This window comes from Tasmannia lanceolata, unplaced genomic scaffold (assembly GCF_043159265.1).
Source record: "Tasmannia lanceolata isolate RefF3 unplaced genomic scaffold, GAP_Taslan_0.1 ptg000206l, whole genome shotgun sequence".
NCBI lineage: Eukaryota > Viridiplantae > Streptophyta > Magnoliopsida > Canellales > Winteraceae > Tasmannia > Tasmannia lanceolata.
Window position 1 is genome coordinate 30,385 of NW_027518882.1, and position 9,616 is coordinate 40,000.

General features: G+C 36.0%; 2 non-coding genes across 2 annotated transcripts; both read left to right on the plus strand.

Annotated features, from left to right (window-relative positions):
• The first annotated feature begins 613 nt into the window (after positions 1-613).
• Positions 614-687, plus strand: TRNAP-UGG (transfer RNA proline (anticodon UGG)). The gene has a single exon. It is a non-coding gene; the product is annotated as a tRNA-Pro (tRNA).
• Positions 688-852: 165 nt separating this feature from the next.
• Positions 853-926, plus strand: TRNAW-CCA (transfer RNA tryptophan (anticodon CCA)). The gene has a single exon. It is a non-coding gene; the product is annotated as a tRNA-Trp (tRNA).
• The last annotated feature ends 8,690 nt before the right edge of the window (positions 927-9,616 follow it).

The following is a 9,616-nucleotide window of genomic DNA, read 5'->3' on the forward strand; positions in this document are numbered from 1 at the left end:
TTAATCCACTTTTCTTTCTCTTTCCTTCCTAAACAACTTAAAAAAAAAAATTCAAAAGGGTGGATTAGTCACAGAGAATTTGTTGTATCTCTAATCTTCTTCACCCCTTCCCATGTCAATAACTAGAATGAAAAAAAGGGGAATGTCAACGCATCTGGGAATAAACGATTGATCTCTATCAATAGACCTGCTAAAGACCCGAACCATAGCGTAGTTAGCACAGGTGCCACGGAGAGATATGTTTTTATATCTCGCATTGAAAATCCTCCTTCTTTATTGGAATACATATATGATCAGATGTATCTGTAGCTAAAGATCACTTGTATTTGTACACGAAATCCCTAATCCCGAACTAAAATGAAAATGAATATGTACAATAATCCGGTGGATTAGATCTACTTGTCCCTAAAACAGAAAAAGATGACCCTTTCTTACTGAGCATTACCGATAAATATTCATTTTTTTATACGTTAGGTTTCATATGTATATAATTCTTTGATTATATGAAATCAAAAAGAAGAAATGGCAAGAGAAATTGTCTCTAGATATTAGGAAATAACGATGTGGAAAACAAGACAAGGATTCCCTACAATGAAACTGTACAACAATTGAAAGGGATGTAGCGCAGCTTGGTAGCGCGTTTGTTTTGGGTACAAAATGTCACGGGTTCAAATCCTGTCATCCCTACCTATTACTTCTCCTATGGGCAGTAACGAGGGATCAGTTGAGATCGATTCAAATTGGACTGGACTGGACATAATTTTGCATTTTATGATACTACATGCATGCAAGGTGTATTGGGGGTACAAAAAGAATCCCTTTCTTTACAGTTGTATCTCCTGTCATAAGAAAGCGCTCTTAGTTCAGTTCGGTAGAACGTGGGTCTCCAAAACCCGATGTCGTAGGTTCAAATCCTACAGAGCGTGATTCTGTTTTTGTAATGTTGAATCACAATAAAATAACTTTACTAACTTGAACTGCAACCTGAATTTGACCTCCTGCAGCTTAAGAAGGAGGTCAATCAAAAAAGAGATGTTACTCAATCAAAGGTCCAACTGATCTCCGCGTCTGTATTGTAAATATGCAGTTACGAATAATCCGGCCAAAGTAATAGGAATTAGACCTAAGACGATTCCAAATAGAAAAACTTCAATCATTTCAATTTGTTGGAAAGGGTAAAAATAGAGGTAATATCTATCCCTAAATATTACTCCGAATCACCCATGAATCTCAATGATCAAGAATTGGTAATTAACGCGGGAAGGAACTATCGAATACCTGAAATCTCACAGAACTATTTATTTTGATGAATTATTCATTCAATTAATTTCAAATAAGTCGTATCTTGCTCAGACCAATCAATAGAGCTGGGGTTATAGTTGAAGCAGCTAGTAGAAAACCGAAATAACTAGTTATAGTGGGCATGAAGGAGCTAAATGAGATACGTTCTTTTTTTTTTACATATGTTTATAAAGCACTTACCTAAGTTTCAATTTTTGCGAGATGTGATGATCAGAAAAAATACCAATTGACAGAATCAGTTCCAATTGAAAGTTCTTGATTCATCAGTCATTATAGACGGCACTGACAAAGATAGAGTAGCAGAGGTAGAAAAAAAAAAAAAGATTGATTTATCATCTGTGACATCTACCAATGTCGGGATTTCAAATCAACAGATTCATTGAGCAACTCGTGAGTAAAGTAATAGTCAGAAGAACTGTGTCGTGTAACTTCATTCAAAAATGAAATTATCTTTGAATAACTATAGAATAAAAGAATTGGATTTCAAAAGAATTTCCATTTTGACCATTTATTTCTTTTCTTTTTCAATTTATCAATTCCTATTATCCTTTTAGGTTCCACAGTCTGTCTTTCCATATCATGGAGTTCCATCCTTGTAGCTAGGTCAAGAAGGAACCTTTGGATCTAATCCAGTAATGGTTGCATCACGAATATTGATTGTTCAAACTATTTATTGTTTCTTCTCTTTCTTTCATCGAATACTATCTACTACTGTAGAACCAACCAATTACTTGAAATGAAAGGATTAGAAAAAAAGAAAAATATCTTTTCTACAACCATGAGAGGGGATTTCTATATTTTGCATCTAATTGAATTGTGTGGAATATGATAATCTCGTTCATTAATTATTAGAACTAGAACCCGTTGACTCAAACTTTACTAAGAACTTCAGTTTCTAGTCCAAAGCCAATACTTGAAACCCTATACTACAGAAATTTGATCAATTTTTGATTGAATGACACGCGGTTCCGCATAGACAAGTAACAAGAAAGGAAAAGGGGAATTATGTACCATTTCTTTTCGATACTGATTGAAACTGCGTTGCTGTGTCAGAGGAAGGATAGCTATACTGATTCGGTATACTCTAAATACACCTTCGGTACAATATTGACGATCTCACAAAGATGAAATATCAGTAGTTTTCCATTTACTGATCCCATCTTTCAAGGAATCGATCCCCCTTTGACTGTACAAGAATATGTGGAGCTCAGCATGTCTGGAAGCACGGGAGAACGTTCTTTTGCTGATATTATCACCAGTATTCGATACTGGGTTATTCATAGTATTACTATACCTTCCCTATTCATTGCGGGTTGGTTATTCGTCAGCACGGGTTTAGCTTATGATGTGTTTGGAAGCCCTCGGCCAAACGAGTATTTCACAGAGAGCCGACAGGGGATTCCATTAATAACTGGCCGTTTTGACCCTTTGGAACAACTCGATGAATTTAGTAGATCCTTTTAGGAGGCCTCAATGACCATAGATCGAACCTATCCAATTTTTACAGTGCGCTGGTTGGCCGTTCACGGACTGGCTGTACCTACCGTTTCTTTTTTGGGGTCAATATCAGCAATGCAGTTCATCCAACGATAAACCTAATCTGAATTATAGAGCTACGACACAATCAAACCCGAACGAACAAAATGTTGAATTGAATCGTACCAGCCTCTACTGGGGGTTATTACTCATTTTTGTACTTGCTGTTTTATTTTCCAATTATTTCTTCAATTGAGAGAAAGAAAGAGAATAGTAGGAATTCTCTTATCCCATTCGGAAGGATATCATCCTCATAATTATCCATGACTGTTTATGTCTCTAGCATGACCACTTGATGAAATGTGGAGGGAAGCGGGGTAAATGGCCGATACTACTGGAAGGATTCCTCTTTGGCTGATAGGTACTGTAACTGGTATTCCTGTGATTGGTTCAATAGGTATTTTCTTTTACGGTTCATACTCCGGATTGGGCTCATCCCTATAGTGATCGGATGAGAACCGGATTGTGGACATGAAAAAGTAAGAACTCAACAGGACCTTACCCCTCGAATCAGACAAAACAAAGAGGGGTAAGGTCCTGTTGAGTTCTTACTCTTCCAGCGAGACTTTGATCCATTTCATAACATAAAGGTTGGAAATTCATTCAGTCAACATAAGAAGAATATTTGATTCGTAGAAATGACAAAACGGATCCTTTGCTTCGATCCGATGTTTAAAACCACCCCATTCCTTTGTTTCTAATGATGTTTTTGAAGAATTTAATCCCTTGATTGTCATAGTATCTGTTCCTCTATAGTATGGACGGACTCTTCCGAAGCAAGAAGAAAGAAGGAATCAATCGATTTTATGGATGACACAATATGGATTTCTACAGATGAGACATTCTTCAAATCAATTCCAATTAGTATGGAAATGAACCTTACTCCATAAATAAAATTTCAAGCAAAAGACACTTAATTTAATGCCCGAGTGTGGTGAAAAAAAAAAAGTGAAAATCTTGGATTTTTGCACATATCCAAATCCTTATTGATTATCTCATCACAGCGAAAATTTGCTTTTTTTTTTTTTATAAGTTCATTGAAGAAGTTCTATTTGCTCAATGAGTGATTCCCCCCGCCCCCCCCCTTTTTTTTTGTTTGTCCACTACTGCTTATGAATCTAAAGAAAGAGGTTATAATAGTCCTGGAAAAGAAAATCGTAATCTTTAACGAACAGGATCAAGAATCATTATTATTTCCACACAGGAAAAGGGTGAAAAATTCCTTTTCTTGTGTGGAAGATTAGTAAGACGAGCAATCCCTCCTAGAATCATTTGTTACTTTCATTTATTCCTTGCCATTTATTTTCTTCCTTGCCTATTATCTAATAGAATTCGATTCTATTAGGTACAATAGAATCAAAAACTATTGATGCATTACATGGCATTTATAATCTGGGATTAAGAGGCCTGGCATAGTCACACCACTCCAATTTTTTTTTTGAAAAAAAAAAAAATGTCAAGTAGCCTTCTTCAGAATATACATATTATTACTAGGAACGGGGCACAAACAATTCCTGACATCTCGCCGAAAAACAGTATAAAGAAAAAAGCTTTTCATTATTTTTTTGATCATACATAATTGCATCGATCAACAATAGTTCGTCTCTTTTTACCAATTTGATGGATCCATGTATCTAGAAATTCATTTCGGACAATTGAACCTTCTCAAACTGTTTCTTTTTAAGAACCAAAAAGATTTGTGCCAGAATAACAGATACCAAAAAGAACAACAACCCTTGGACACGTAATGGATCTTGAAGTACTATTTCTGCATCTCCCTGACCAAATCCACCCACATTAGGATTACTCGTTAATGGTTGATCAAGCTTGATAGATTCACCCTCTGAAACAAGAAGTTCCGGTCCTGGAGGTATAATATCAATTACTTGGTGTCCATCCGATGCATCAGCTATGGTTATTTCATACCCCCCTTTTTCTTTACGTACTATTCTGCTTACTATACCCGCTCCTGTAGCATTATAGACTGTATTGTTACTCTTACCCCCATCGGGATAAATCTGGCCCCTTCCCCTGTTCCCACCTACGTATATAGGATATTTTAAGAAGTTAACGTCTTTCTTAGTAGCAGGGTCCGGAGAAAGAATGGGAAAGACGATTTCACTATATTTCTGACCAGGAACAGGACCTATCACAAGAATATTTTTTTTAGTGGGGCGATAACTCTGAAAAGACAGAGTGCCTATCTTTTCTTTCATCTCGGGAGAAATACGATCGGGGGGAGCTAATTCGAATCCATCGGGTAAAATAAGAACAGCCCCCACATTCAAAGACCCCTTTTTACCATTAGCAAGAACTTGTTTCAGTTGCATATCATAAGGGATTCTAACAACTGCTTCAAATACAGTATCAGGAAGCACAGCTTGTGGAACCTCAATATCCACGGGTTTATTAGCTAAATGGCAATTGGCACATACAATACGCCCAGTTGCTTCTCGTGGATTTTCATAACCCTGCTGCGCAAAAATAGGATATGCATTTGAAATAGATGTCCTAGTTATTACATATATCATGATCGATACGGAAATGAATCGAGTCATTTGTTCCTTTACCCAAGAAAAGGTATTTCTATTTTGCATGGTCCAATCATTGATCCCGGAAATTTCTACAATAAATTAGGTAGGTAGCTAATATAGTTAGTATAGTATAGTTCCCTATCCACGATTCTGATATTGTACTGGAATAATTGTACTGGAATATAGGAGGAATCGAATTCCCTGGACGGGTAAAAGTATAAAGAGTGGGATTATTTGATTGATATCAGCGGATCAAATGAGTTCTTCATTCATTCATTGAATGATAAATGACTACAAGTGAAGGAGATACACGATTTAAATAATGGAAGATCCAATATTTCAAAATTGTATCTAGAATGACTGGAAAGGTAGAAACAAGACCAGATATAATTTGATCGTTATGGGAAAATCCAAAATCTTTGTAGATCGAGCCAATCATTAGTTCCCAACCATAAGGCGAGTGGAATCCGATACATAAATCAGTTAATAAAAGAATAGAAAAAGCTTTTATTGTGTCACTTAAGTTATAGAGGAATTCCTGAACCCAAGAATTCAAAATGAGAAGTTCTTCATTACCCAGAATAGAATAACCGCTTAGAATAGCGAAACAGATTATATTTGCCGAGAAATCCAAAATGATATGGATATGATCTTCATTGTGCATTTTGATCAATTGTATCGTTTCTTTGTGGATTCCTATACGAAACTTTTGTATCTGTGTCTCCTGGTAGTCCTTTATCATTTCGTCCAACAGGAATAGTTCTTCTAATTCTATGAATCTTTCTAGAACGTTATTTTCTTGAATATCATTCAAAAAAGTTTCGGATTGCCTGGTATTCCACCAATGAGTAACCCAAGGTTCCAGACTTTTATTAAATGAGAGAGAGATCCACCAGGGCAAAAAGACTATAGATGCAAGATATGGGAGGGGAGTCAATGCTTTTTTCTTTTTTGGCACTTTTTTTTTTTCATTGTTTAGTCCTTGGATCTGGAAAGAATATAGAAATAGAATCAAATAAAAATGAAATGAAAAAATAAGGGCCCATTTCAAATGAAAGAAATAATCAAATATTGTTTCCAGATATCCCATGGTCAAATTCGAACCAATTGCATCTTCATTTGTTCCTTTCGATGAATGCAACCACTTGAAGTAATGAATATTATTCGGATTTTGAGACAAAAAAACTCCCCCTCGATCAATCAATTATTTCGAAATGTTTGGCTGGCTACCCACAGCCCAGGAATAATTGAAGGGATATTTTTGAAGAATATTGATGATGAAATCCGAAAGGAGTGGCAAAAGGAGACGAGAAATTGGATGGTTATGAAAGATCCAATCGTTTGGCCATCAAGGAGCAAAAGAGAGGATAAGATAAAAAGAAAGATCGATTGACAAATGACAAAAGGGAGATAATTTATGAGAGATGATCCATCTGTATCTAACGTATCAATTCAAAATATTGGGCCTAAAAAGATGAATTCTGTACTGTATTCCGAAATGTTCTGATATGTGTGATGAATACATACTTATTGGACTTCTTACTAATATGAAAGAATTGAGTTGAGTTCCATATGCATAAAAATAGTTTTGGTGGACAAAACTTGCTTCTTATTATGGTTGTTCCATATATGCCTGCTTGCTTGCTTTATTCTATAGGCCACAGTACAGCGGCATTACCAACAGAACGGGTGAAATAGAATCTAACATGATTTGCTCGAATGAACGTTCCGAAGAAACTTCGCTTATATTAAAAGTAAAAGGGGATTCCTGAGCTCCTTCCCTCATACTGAGAAAGAAAACATTCATTCTTCATCACAGTTTATTTCAAAATACTTCAATTGGTACACGCAAGAAATAGGCCGATTCGGCAGCTTTTTGTTCAATTTCTCGTGGAGTCAAATTCTCATCAGTTCGAGTCAAGGGGATAGCTCCCTGGCCTCTAATTTCCATATAAAGGACACGACGGGAATAAAGGCCCTCTTTAACTTCCATTCTGATCGACTGGATATCTCTCATAAGAAATCGAAGGAAGATTCGACGATTTATTCCAGGAAATCCCCAACGAAAAATACACACGACCCCTTCTTTTCTATCGAATCGATCATAACCACTACCCACATTCCACGAAATTGTGCACCACAAATAGGAACTAATGAACAGACCCGCGATCCCATAAAAAGACATCACGATCCCTTGTGGAAAAAAAATTATTTGCTGAGACGGGAATAAGGATATCAAATTCCTACCAAGATAACTGGAAGTTCCAACCAATAAGAATCCTAGCGAACCTAAAAAAAGGATAAAGGCCCAGCAGAAATTACTTGTTTTTCGAGACCCCGTTATAAGTTCTATCCATATACGTTCTGATCGCCAGTTCATACTAGATCCAGTTGCATTCTATTGGAATTGAGAGAATAAGCCAAATGAATTTGACTTTACCTTTTTGGCTCCCGAAGTAACTCTCATCAACTAGCACTATTATGATGTGAACCCTTAGCAGTAATTCATCGAATTGGTTAGATATAAAATAATAACATCCCCTTCATATGATCCCATTATGTATATCTACATAACATATAGATACATTTACTTTCTATTTCAGATATAGATATCCGCCGATCTATTTTAAAACAGCTATACCCGCATATACATGCATTTATCCATAGATCATGTATCTGCATGCATAACATAACAGCCTTTTCCTTTTTATTTGTTATTTGTATTATTTTTGTGTTCGAGGGGAGCCACATATCGTACCATATTCCACTAAATAGGTATCTGTATTATGATCCAAGTCCAAGTGTTGAAATAAATTGATGAGATTTAGTCCCATCGGATCTAAACAATCTTGTTTTTTTGAACATGAAGAGATAAAGACGCCATTGCAATTGCCGGAAATACTAGGCCCACTAAAGGCACAAAAATAGAGGGTAAGTTGAGATCTGTCATAGAATAGGTGCCTCGATTTAATATTTGTACCTGTTATAAAAGATATCTCCTGTTATAAAAGATATCTTATGATAAGTCTATCTATTATAAGTATTATAAGTATATAATAAGTTCAAGGAATGTAGAACTAAATAAATGTACCTATTCATCTTTCTACACGAAATATACGTATGATAATCCGCTTTATTATTCTTGTTCTCCCGTCCTTATCTTTTTATTTTAATAAGGAGAATAAGGGGTTTATTATGAGTTCCCCAAAAATTCGTTAGAATCTGATCCAACAGGAATTCATAGTCAAGTCAAAAATGGAGGTTCTCGGGAGATATAGAAATATACAACACTTCGATTCGATTTATTTTATTCTATTATAGGTTTTCATTACTTGAATTTTGATTCAAAGGAAAGAAACCATGTAGCTGAAATAATTCACTCAGAACACCCTTTAAAGGATTACGTGGTACGATTGAATCGAATAAGCCCTTATGGAATGAATACTCAGCCGCTTGTGAACCGTCGGGTACTGTCTTATTCAATGTTTGTTCAATTACTCTTTTACCCGCAAATGCAATGTAGGCATTGGGCTCGGCAATAATGATATCTCCCAACATACCAAAACTGGCTGTCACTCCACCGGTTGTAGGAGATGTAAGGATTGATACATAGAATAACTTTTTATTTGATTGATAATTATATGAAGCGGAAGATATTTTCGCCATTTGCATCAAGCTCAAACTTCCTTCTTGCATGCGTGCTCCTCCAGAAGCACACACCATAATAATAGGTAGAGATCCATTAGTAGCATACTCGATCAAACGGGTTATTTTCTCGCCTACTACGGATCCCATACTACCCCCCATGAACTGAAAATCCATAACCCCAATTGCTATGGGAATACCATTTAGTTGACCTATGCCTGTTTGAACAGCCTCGGTTAAACCTGTCTTTCTTTGATAAGAATCGATACGATCTCTATAAGGTTCCTCCTCCGAGTGAAATTCAATGGGGTCGATAGAGACCATGTCTTCATCCATAGGATCCCAAGTGCCCGGATCAATCGAAAGTTCGATTCTATCTGAACTACTCATTTTCAAATGATATCCACATTGTTCACAAATATTCATTTTTGACCTAAAAAATTTCTTATAATTTAATCCATAACAATTTTCGCATTGAACCCATAAATGTCTGTATTTTTTATTTATATCGAAATCATTAGATCTTCCTCTTATATTGAAATCGCTGCCATTACCACTAGTTCTTATACTTGAACTCCCATTGTCACTAACACTTACAC